At 48.8% G+C, this 8,176-nt stretch overlaps 1 protein-coding gene and 1 non-coding gene across 2 annotated transcripts in view; both read left to right on the top strand.

Annotated features, from left to right (window-relative positions):
* The window catches only part of Lrp4 (LDL receptor related protein 4), a 77,143-nt gene that overhangs the window by 23,708 nt on the left and 45,259 nt on the right, over nt 1-8,176 (top strand). The window lies entirely within an intron of this gene.
* Nucleotides 5,579-5,650, top strand: Trnag-ucc. Its single transcript has one exon. It is a non-coding gene; the product is annotated as a tRNA-Gly (tRNA).

The following is an 8,176-nucleotide window of genomic DNA, read 5'->3' as shown; positions in this document are numbered from 1 at the left end:
TGTACCTATTGGCAGTGGCTCAGCCCAAATGACTCTCGAGGTGGTTGTGACCGCTCCCTCAGCATGCCTTTTACCATTTCTGATGAAGCTGCTTCCATCCATGTACCAGGTTTCTTTGGCATCAGGCAAGGGAACATCCTTCAGGTCAGGTCTGATGCAATGCACCTGAGCCAGAATTTCAGTACAGTCGTGGAGTGGGTCCCAGAGATTGGGATCTGGCAACAGCATGGCTGGGTTCAGGGCTGTTGGTACCTGGAAGGTGATCCTGGGCGGATTTAGGAGCAGAGCCTGATAATGAGCTAATCGGGCATTGCTCAACCATGGATGGGGGGGTTCTTGAGCACCCCCTCAAGGACATGAGGGGTTGCCACAAGGAGGTCCTGTCCCAGGGTTAACTTGTTAGCATCCTTAACCAGCAGGGCCACTGCTGCTATAATTCGCAGGCAGGGGGGCCATCCAGCTGCTACAGGGTCTATATTCTTTGATAGGTATGCAATAGGTCTCTTCCAGGGGCCTACTCTCTGGGTGAGGATCCCTTTCACAATACCTTTATGTTCATCCACATATAGACAGAAAGGTTTACTTACGTCTGGTAGTCCTAGGGCAGGGGCCTCTAAGAGCTTGTGTTTTAGGGTTTCACAGGCCTCTTGCCTTACCTGCATCCAGTTGAAGTCCTGTCCTTCTTTAGTAGCTTCATATAGGGGTTTTGCAATTTTGGCGAACCCCAAAATCCAGAGGTGGCAGAACCCCGCGGTACCCAGGAATTCCTCACCTGTTCTGGAGGTTGGTGCAGGTATCTTTAGCACAGTCTCTTTGCAGGCCTTAGTCAACCACCGCTGCCCCTCCTTGAGGATGTTCCCTAGGTAAGTCACTTCTTGCAGATATATCTGAGCTTTTTTGCTGAGGCCCAGTATCCCAAGTCCCCAAATATGTGGAGTAAGTCCTCTGTCCACTCCAGGCAGGACTTCTGATCTGGCGCTGCGATCAATAAGTCATCTACATATTGTAACAGGCTTATGTCAGGGTGTTGGGCTCTGTACTCACCCAGATCTTCATGCAGGGCCTCATCGAATATAGTTGGAGAATTTTTAAACCCTTGAGGCAGTTGCGTCCAGGTCAGCTGGCCACTGATTCCTGCCTCTGGATCGTGCTCAAAGGCAAAGTAGGGCTGACTGCTGGGAGCTAGTGGCAGGCTGAAGAAGGCATCCTTGAGGTCCAGAACTGTATACCATTGCCAATCTGGTGGTAGGGTACTGAGTAACATATAAGGGTTGGGGACAGTGGGATGAATGTCAATGACTCTCTTGTTCACCTCCGTCAAATCTTGTACCGCTCTATAGTCCCTGGATTGTGGCTTTTTGACAGGCAGGAGTGGGGTGTTCCAGGCAGACTGGGTCATTCTCAGCACCCCCAGTTCCATTAATCTTCTGATATGTGGGGTAATTCCACGTTTTGCCTCTAGGGGCATAGGATACTGGTGCACTTTAACAGGGTCCGCCCCTGCTTTGAGTTCAACATATACAGGAGGCCTGTGTCCTGCCAGACCCATACCCCCTGTTTCTGCCCAGGCTTGGGGAAATTTTTGGAGCCAATCTGATATATCAGGGTTTGGTTGGATTGGCTCCTGATGGAGTCTGTATTCCTCAGTCAGGTCGTTGGTGACTAGAACCTGAACCGGTGCCCCGTTGTGAAGCAGGGTGGCTCCTTTAGCTGTGAAGTGGATCTGTGCCCTCATTTTTGACAATAAATCTCTGCCCAGAAGTGGATAGGGACATTCTGGGATTACTAGAAATGAGTGGGATACCTGGCCCTTCCCTAAATCTACTGTTCTTCAGGTAGTCCATGAATAGGGCTTTGTTCCTGTTGCCCCCTGTACCCATGTAGTTCTGGAGGACACTGGCCCTCTTGGCTCCAATAAAACCAAATTCTGGGCACTGGTATCCACCATAAACTTATTTTCAGGGTTACCCTGGCTTCAGGGAGGGGACCTGAGCCCTGTCTCCCTTAGTCACTGTCTTCACCCCCAATTAGAGCCGGTAATACCTTAGCTGATCGCTTATTCTTCTTGGGGAAGTCCTTCACCCAGTGCCCTTCCTCCTTGCAGTACGTACACTGGTTTTTCCCTACCTTATTTCGTGGTCTGGATCCCGCTGGTGAGCTCCCTCTGTACTGGGGGTTGGTCGCCAATAATATCTCTGAGGTCCTTCTTGTGGTGGGCCTGTTGTCTCTCCAGGACCCTGGTCAGGCTTGCTTCCTGTCTTTTTTCTTTTCTTTCCTCTCTTTGTTCTGCTGTCTCCCTTCTATTATAAACCTTTTCCGCCATTGCTATTAAGTCCCTAAGATTCTTTTCTCCTAGTCTATCTAAAGACTGTAACTTTCTCTTGATGTCAGGATTTTGGTGGTTTTTCGAGCCGCCATTTTGAGACCCGCTAACAGCGTCTGGCAGTAGACCAGGAGCCTCTCCTTACCTTCTGCCAGTTGGGACGGCTAGGGGGAAAGCTGGCATTAATGATGCCTGGGTCTGTGGTAGGGTCCCCGGTGGGGCCCGGAACCAATTTCTGGGCTGCCTCCAGGACCCTGTTTTGCTCCTCAGTAGTGAACAGGACACTCAGGAGCTGGTGGCAATCGTCCCAGGTGGGCTGGTGAGTGAAGAAAACAGTTTCCAATAAGTTAACCAAGTCCGTGGGGTTTTCAGAGAAAGGCGCATTCTGTGAGTGCCAATTGTAAAGATCACTGGTGGCAAAGGGCCAGTAATGAAAGGGCTGATTGCCCTCTCCATCTGGGGGCCCCACTGGCCGGAGGGGGAGGACAATAGTGTCAGGCTGGGGGGCTGCCCCCCTCCGGCTCCGTGTGGCCTGCGCAGGTCCCTGTGGAGGCAATGGTGCCTCCTCAGGGTTAGGAGGTGGGGCCTGCACTTGTGGCACCATTGGCGGGGTGCCCATCTGAGAGGAGTAGGGTGGGGGGAAAGATGTCATTCTCCTCCGTGCCGCCCTGGAGAATGGGTTTCTCTTCCGCCTTTGGTCTGAGAGGGAGGACCTGCAGAAGTGGAGGGGGAGCAGTTGGATTAATTGGGGGAAGGAAGGACTTGACCCAACCCATGTGGGGGTGGGGGAGCATCAGGTCGTTCGATGAGGCCTCGCCAGGTCATGATGTATGGGATCTGGTCCTGGTGGCCCGTCCATGGGCGGAAGACATGGTCCTCTACCCTGGAAATCAAACTCAGGTTAAAAGTCCCTTCAGGGGGCCATCCAACATTGAAGGAGGGCCAATTAACTGAACATAAAGTTGACCATTTCTTTTTCTTTACATCTACACTATTGCTATGGGCAATCATCTTAACATGCCCCCAGTGGACTAGTGTAAGATCTAGAGGGGAAGATGGTGCGTGTAAGATCTAGAGGGGAAGATGGGGTGTTGCCCATAGTATTTATCGGTCCTGTCCGTTTTGTCAACAAAGAAATTAGAACGAGGATCACAAGACACAAGAACGACACAGACAAACAGAGGGCCCAGAATAAACTACCGTGGCTTTCAGATGATCTGGACTCTCGGCAGTGTGAGTTCCCCGACTCGATTATGCCAAAGACCGTACGGATAGGACATGCGTGTCCCAACAGGGTGGCGAGGTCCTCTGAGGTTTCAGATGGACTAGCGTCCTGGTGGCGTGTCTGATGAGGAACACCCACCCCGACGAGGATGGGGATGTCTCCCGAATCCTCCAGGTTGCCTCGCTAGTGTTTCAGCAACAAAGAAAAACTGAGATCAGGTAGCCGTGACCAAAGCGAAAGCATAGAGAAGACAGGCACACACACAGTTTTACAAAAACTTACCCGGCCGGTTGATCACAAACCTTTTGGGGTCGGTTGCTCTTGGGGGTCTCTGGGGGGATCCTGGGAGAACCCCCAAATGTTGTACCTCATCCACTGGACCCCGAAAAGACCACCGAGGACCCAACATACCAAAATGCAAAAGCAAGGGTTTATGGTTTATTCGGGCTTAAGCTTGGGCTCTCAGATCTCACCAACTCAACGGATCTGTGCTGAGAGCCCAGAGTAAGGGAGAGTGGAGCCTTTTATAGGTTTTAGAAAAAGAGAGGAGGGGGATACCAAAGATACATTTTGGTTGGTTCAAGGAGCCCATGCACGCCAACATAATTTTAAACTGATTGGATGTATAAGATGCAGCCCTGGAAGTTTCTTATTGGTAGGTGCTATTCTCAGAGCTGTGAAATGTGCTGACTGTTATCTTTGGGGCCAGGAGTCTCCGTTTTTACCTTATAGGGCAGTTTTCATCCCCAGGCTTGCTTAATCTATAGTTTCCTGCAAGGGGGGGGATAGCAGGCGGGGGTCAGGGCATGTCTAGGCATGTCTAAAGCAGCTGCCAAGCATTTTACAGAAGCTAAAAGAGCAATTAGTTGGGGTCTGGAGGGATTGGGGGTAGTGGGTGAATGAAGAGGGTCTCAGGGTCCTACAATATGAATGCCCAAGTCAAGAGTTTGTCTGACTGGTGGCTGCCTGACCTTCACTGCAGCGCTCAGCTCAGACATGCAGGAAGTTGTGCATCCTTAGCCACCTGCAATTTACTTGATGCACAGCTGATAGAATGCTTTGTTCCTGAACCTTGCACCGGGAAATCAGAATTTCTGTTACCACTCAGTCAAAGGCAGGGGTGGGGCCCTGGAAAAAGGGCTGAAGGTACTCTCTACCTTCAGTACCCTTTTTTCACTTGCATGAATGCCACAGTACTGCTGATCTTGCTGTCCCATCTCTGGAACTCAACAATCCCCCAAATCAAGGTCTTTTAGAAAAATCTGCATCCCCATACCTGCCATCTCCCATCTTCAATCATTGGGAATTTCCACTGTGCCATGGCATAAAGTTGGTTTCTTCCATGTTTATTTCTTGTCTAATTCTTGTGGCTTTTTTTTCTTACTTTTTTTTTTTTTGATAAGGAATTAAGAAACTAAATTAAGCATGGTGATGCAAGCCTGTAATCTCAGATAATTGAGATACCAAAGCAGGAGGCTTTCAAGAAAGTTTAAGGCCTGTCTGATCTATAGAGTGAGTTGGAGGGCCAGTAACTTAATAAAACCCTGTCTTAAAATAAAAAGTAAAAAAAGGGCTAGAGCTGGGTGTGGTGGTACACGTCTTTAATCCCAGCACTGAGGAGGCAGAGACAAGCAGAGCTGAGTTTGAGGCCAGTCTGGTCTACATAGCAAGTTCCAGGCCATGAAGACCCTGTCTCAAAAAAAAAAAAACAAAAAAAACAAAGAGGGCTTGGAGATGTGTCAAACCACCTGCTTGGTATATGTGAGGCCTGCCTGAATTTGATACCACTTTAAAAAAGGGAGGGGGGCTGGAAAGATGGCTCAATGGTTAAGAGCACTGGCTGCTCTTGCAGAGGACCCGGATTCGATTCCCAGCACCCACATGGTGGCTAACAATCGTTCATAACTCCAATTTCAAGGGAATCTGAAGCTTTCTTTTAACCTCCACAGGCATTGCACAACATAGGTGCACTTACATACATGCAGGCAATACACTCATACATATAAAATAAAAATAATAAATAAAGTGTGGCATTGGTGGTATAGTGGTGAGCATAGCTGCCTTCCAAGCAGTCGACCCGGATTAGATTCCCGGCCAATGCAGAGTGGCCCGGTTTGCCAGGCGTGGTGGTGCATGCCTTTAATCCCAGCACTCGGGAGGCAGAGGCAGGCGGGTCTCTGTGAGTTCAAGGCCAGCCTGGTCTACATAGTGAGTTCCAGGCCAGCTGGGGCTACAAGGGAGACCCTGTCTCAAAAAGACAAAAAAAAAATAAAAAAAAAAAGTAAATAAATAAATAAATAAAATATTTTTTTTTTAAAGGAAACTGAGTCTCAGGGAGCTAAGCAACTTATACAAGGTCATACATACACCTGACTGGTGGAACCCAGGACTGCCCATCTGCTCCAGATCTAAGGCTTTTTCCTCTGTCTCCCTCTGTTTTCTCCTTTCTTCCTATCTTTCTTATGGCTTTTTTCTGGACTTCCCTCCAAGTGAATCTGCTGCCTGCTGTGTGGGGCTAGCAGTGTTTCTCAATCTCTATTGGGAGCCAGGAGATCCTGTGCACTGTTAGGCTGTTTAGCCGCATCTTGGCTTCTAGCCACCTGATGCCAGTAGTACCACTAGTTGTGACAATCAAAATTTCTCCTTGTTGCCAAATGCTTCCCGAGGGACAAAAATTGATTACCACAAAAACTTACTGATTAAGTCTTTTTTTGGGGGGGGTCTTTTTGAAACAGGGTCTCCCTGTAGCCCCAGCTGGCCTGGAACTCACTATGTAGACCAGGATGGCCTTAAACTCACAGAGACCCACCTGCCACTGCCTCCCAAGTGCAGGGACTACAGCTGTGCGCCACCATGCCCTACCATGTCTTTTATTTTTATTTATACACACTCATAAGTATATTGCCTGCATGTGTGTAAGTGTACCTGTGGCACAAAAGTCTGCAGAGGTTAGAGGAAGACATCAGATCCCCTGGAACTACAGCTATTGATTGTTGTTAACTGTTATGTGGGTGCTGGGGGTTAGACCCGGGTCCTCTGTAAAAGTAGTCTGTGCTCTTAACTACTGAGCCAACTCTCCAGCCCCACTGATTAAGTCTTAAGCTTACTGGTTAAGTTCTATATGCCTCCTGCAGCTTCCCCATGAAGGGGATTTGTGTCAGGAGCTTCCTTGCATGGAAGGTTCTTTGCATTTGAATCTAACTAGGGTTCCCTAAACAGGTTCTGGTACTGTGCTGAGCCAGGGCTCCTCAGGTGCTGTCACCAGGATCTTAGTGAGAGATGCCCTTACTTCACAATTCTCTAGGTATAAGAAGAAAGGGACAGGCTGGAGCCTGGGGCAGCTAATCTTCAATTTCCCTGGAGAACAACTCTCAGCTTGCATTTGTAGGAAGACAGTGCTGGGCTTATAGTAAGGCCTTCCTATGAAATATGCAGAGATGTCATTCCTCCTAAACATACTCTACTTGAAATCCTCAGGAAATTGTGCATTTTTCCTAGGGTAGCTAGATCCCTTATATGTAGAGTGTTGAGGGAAAGGCCAGGCCTCAGTTAAGAATCTGGTGGGAATCTGTTGTCCCTCACCCCAGAAATGTACATTTTGCCTATAACTTCATAGGTTCACAGATGCCAAAGACTGGCCATCCATCTATCCATCCATCTCAGGTTAGGAAGCTCTCTCTTATCCTCACACTTCTCCTTAGGAATAAAGTAGAGAGACAGAGGTCTAGAGTTCTCTCATTGCATTTGAGACCATGGCATTACACCCTTTTATTCCAGGATCCAAGCCCTGTATCATACTAAGTGATTGAAATAGGAGGTGAAGCTGTGCATCAAGGAGAATGATGAGAGAAAAGCTGGGCAGGTGAATAGTTAAGGAACAGGCATGGCAAGGTAGAGCTGACTCCTTCCCTTTTCCAGTCTAGCTTGAGATCAGGGCCCAGCTGAGGGGAGGAGAAGGGGAAGAGATGAGGCTGGCCCCCTCCTTCCCCAGCTGCAACAGCACAGTGGGTTAGATGAATGCTCTGAGGGAGGAAAGTGACCCTGGCAGAACCCTTTGTTCCAGCTGAGGCTGGAGCAGGGGCACCAAGCCATTCACACGCCATCCCAGGGCATCCTGCTGGGCATGCTGGGGAGGGGGCACAGCAGCCAGTCATGGGACTTGGCCAGGCAGATAGCTTGATGCTCAATGGGGAAGCCCAGCTGCATGCTCCTGAGCCTGGGGGAGGGGCTGCATCCACTAGTCTTCCTCCAGGCTGTAGTCGGTCTCAGACAGGAAGGTACTGACTGACTGGGCCCAGTTACTCTGCCCAGAGTGGCCTAGTCTTGTCATCTTCCTCAAAAGTAAAATCTGACTGCAGGACTCACAAACTGCTTCCTGTCCTCTGTGTGGATGGATTTTTTTTTTTTTTTTTTTTTTTTTTTTTTTTTTTTTTAGAAAGGGGCCATTTTAACCCACCTTTACATTATTTAACAGTGATGGTTTCCACAGTGTTTTCCCGTTATCCCAAACACTTTCCTTATTTAGCTAATTTCCTATTGTTTCCAAATGTTTTCTTATCTTAACTGTATTTTACTGAATGTACCACAAAAAAAGCTTAATTGCTGGGTTTAGGTCTCTATTGCCCAAC

The sequence above is a fragment of the Nannospalax galili genome, unplaced genomic scaffold, assembly GCF_000622305.1.
Source record: "Nannospalax galili isolate Female #2095 unplaced genomic scaffold, S.galili_v1.0 scaffold1200, whole genome shotgun sequence".
Lineage (NCBI taxonomy): Eukaryota > Metazoa > Chordata > Mammalia > Rodentia > Spalacidae > Nannospalax > Nannospalax galili.
This window is presented reverse-complemented; position numbering and strand designations above follow the sequence as displayed.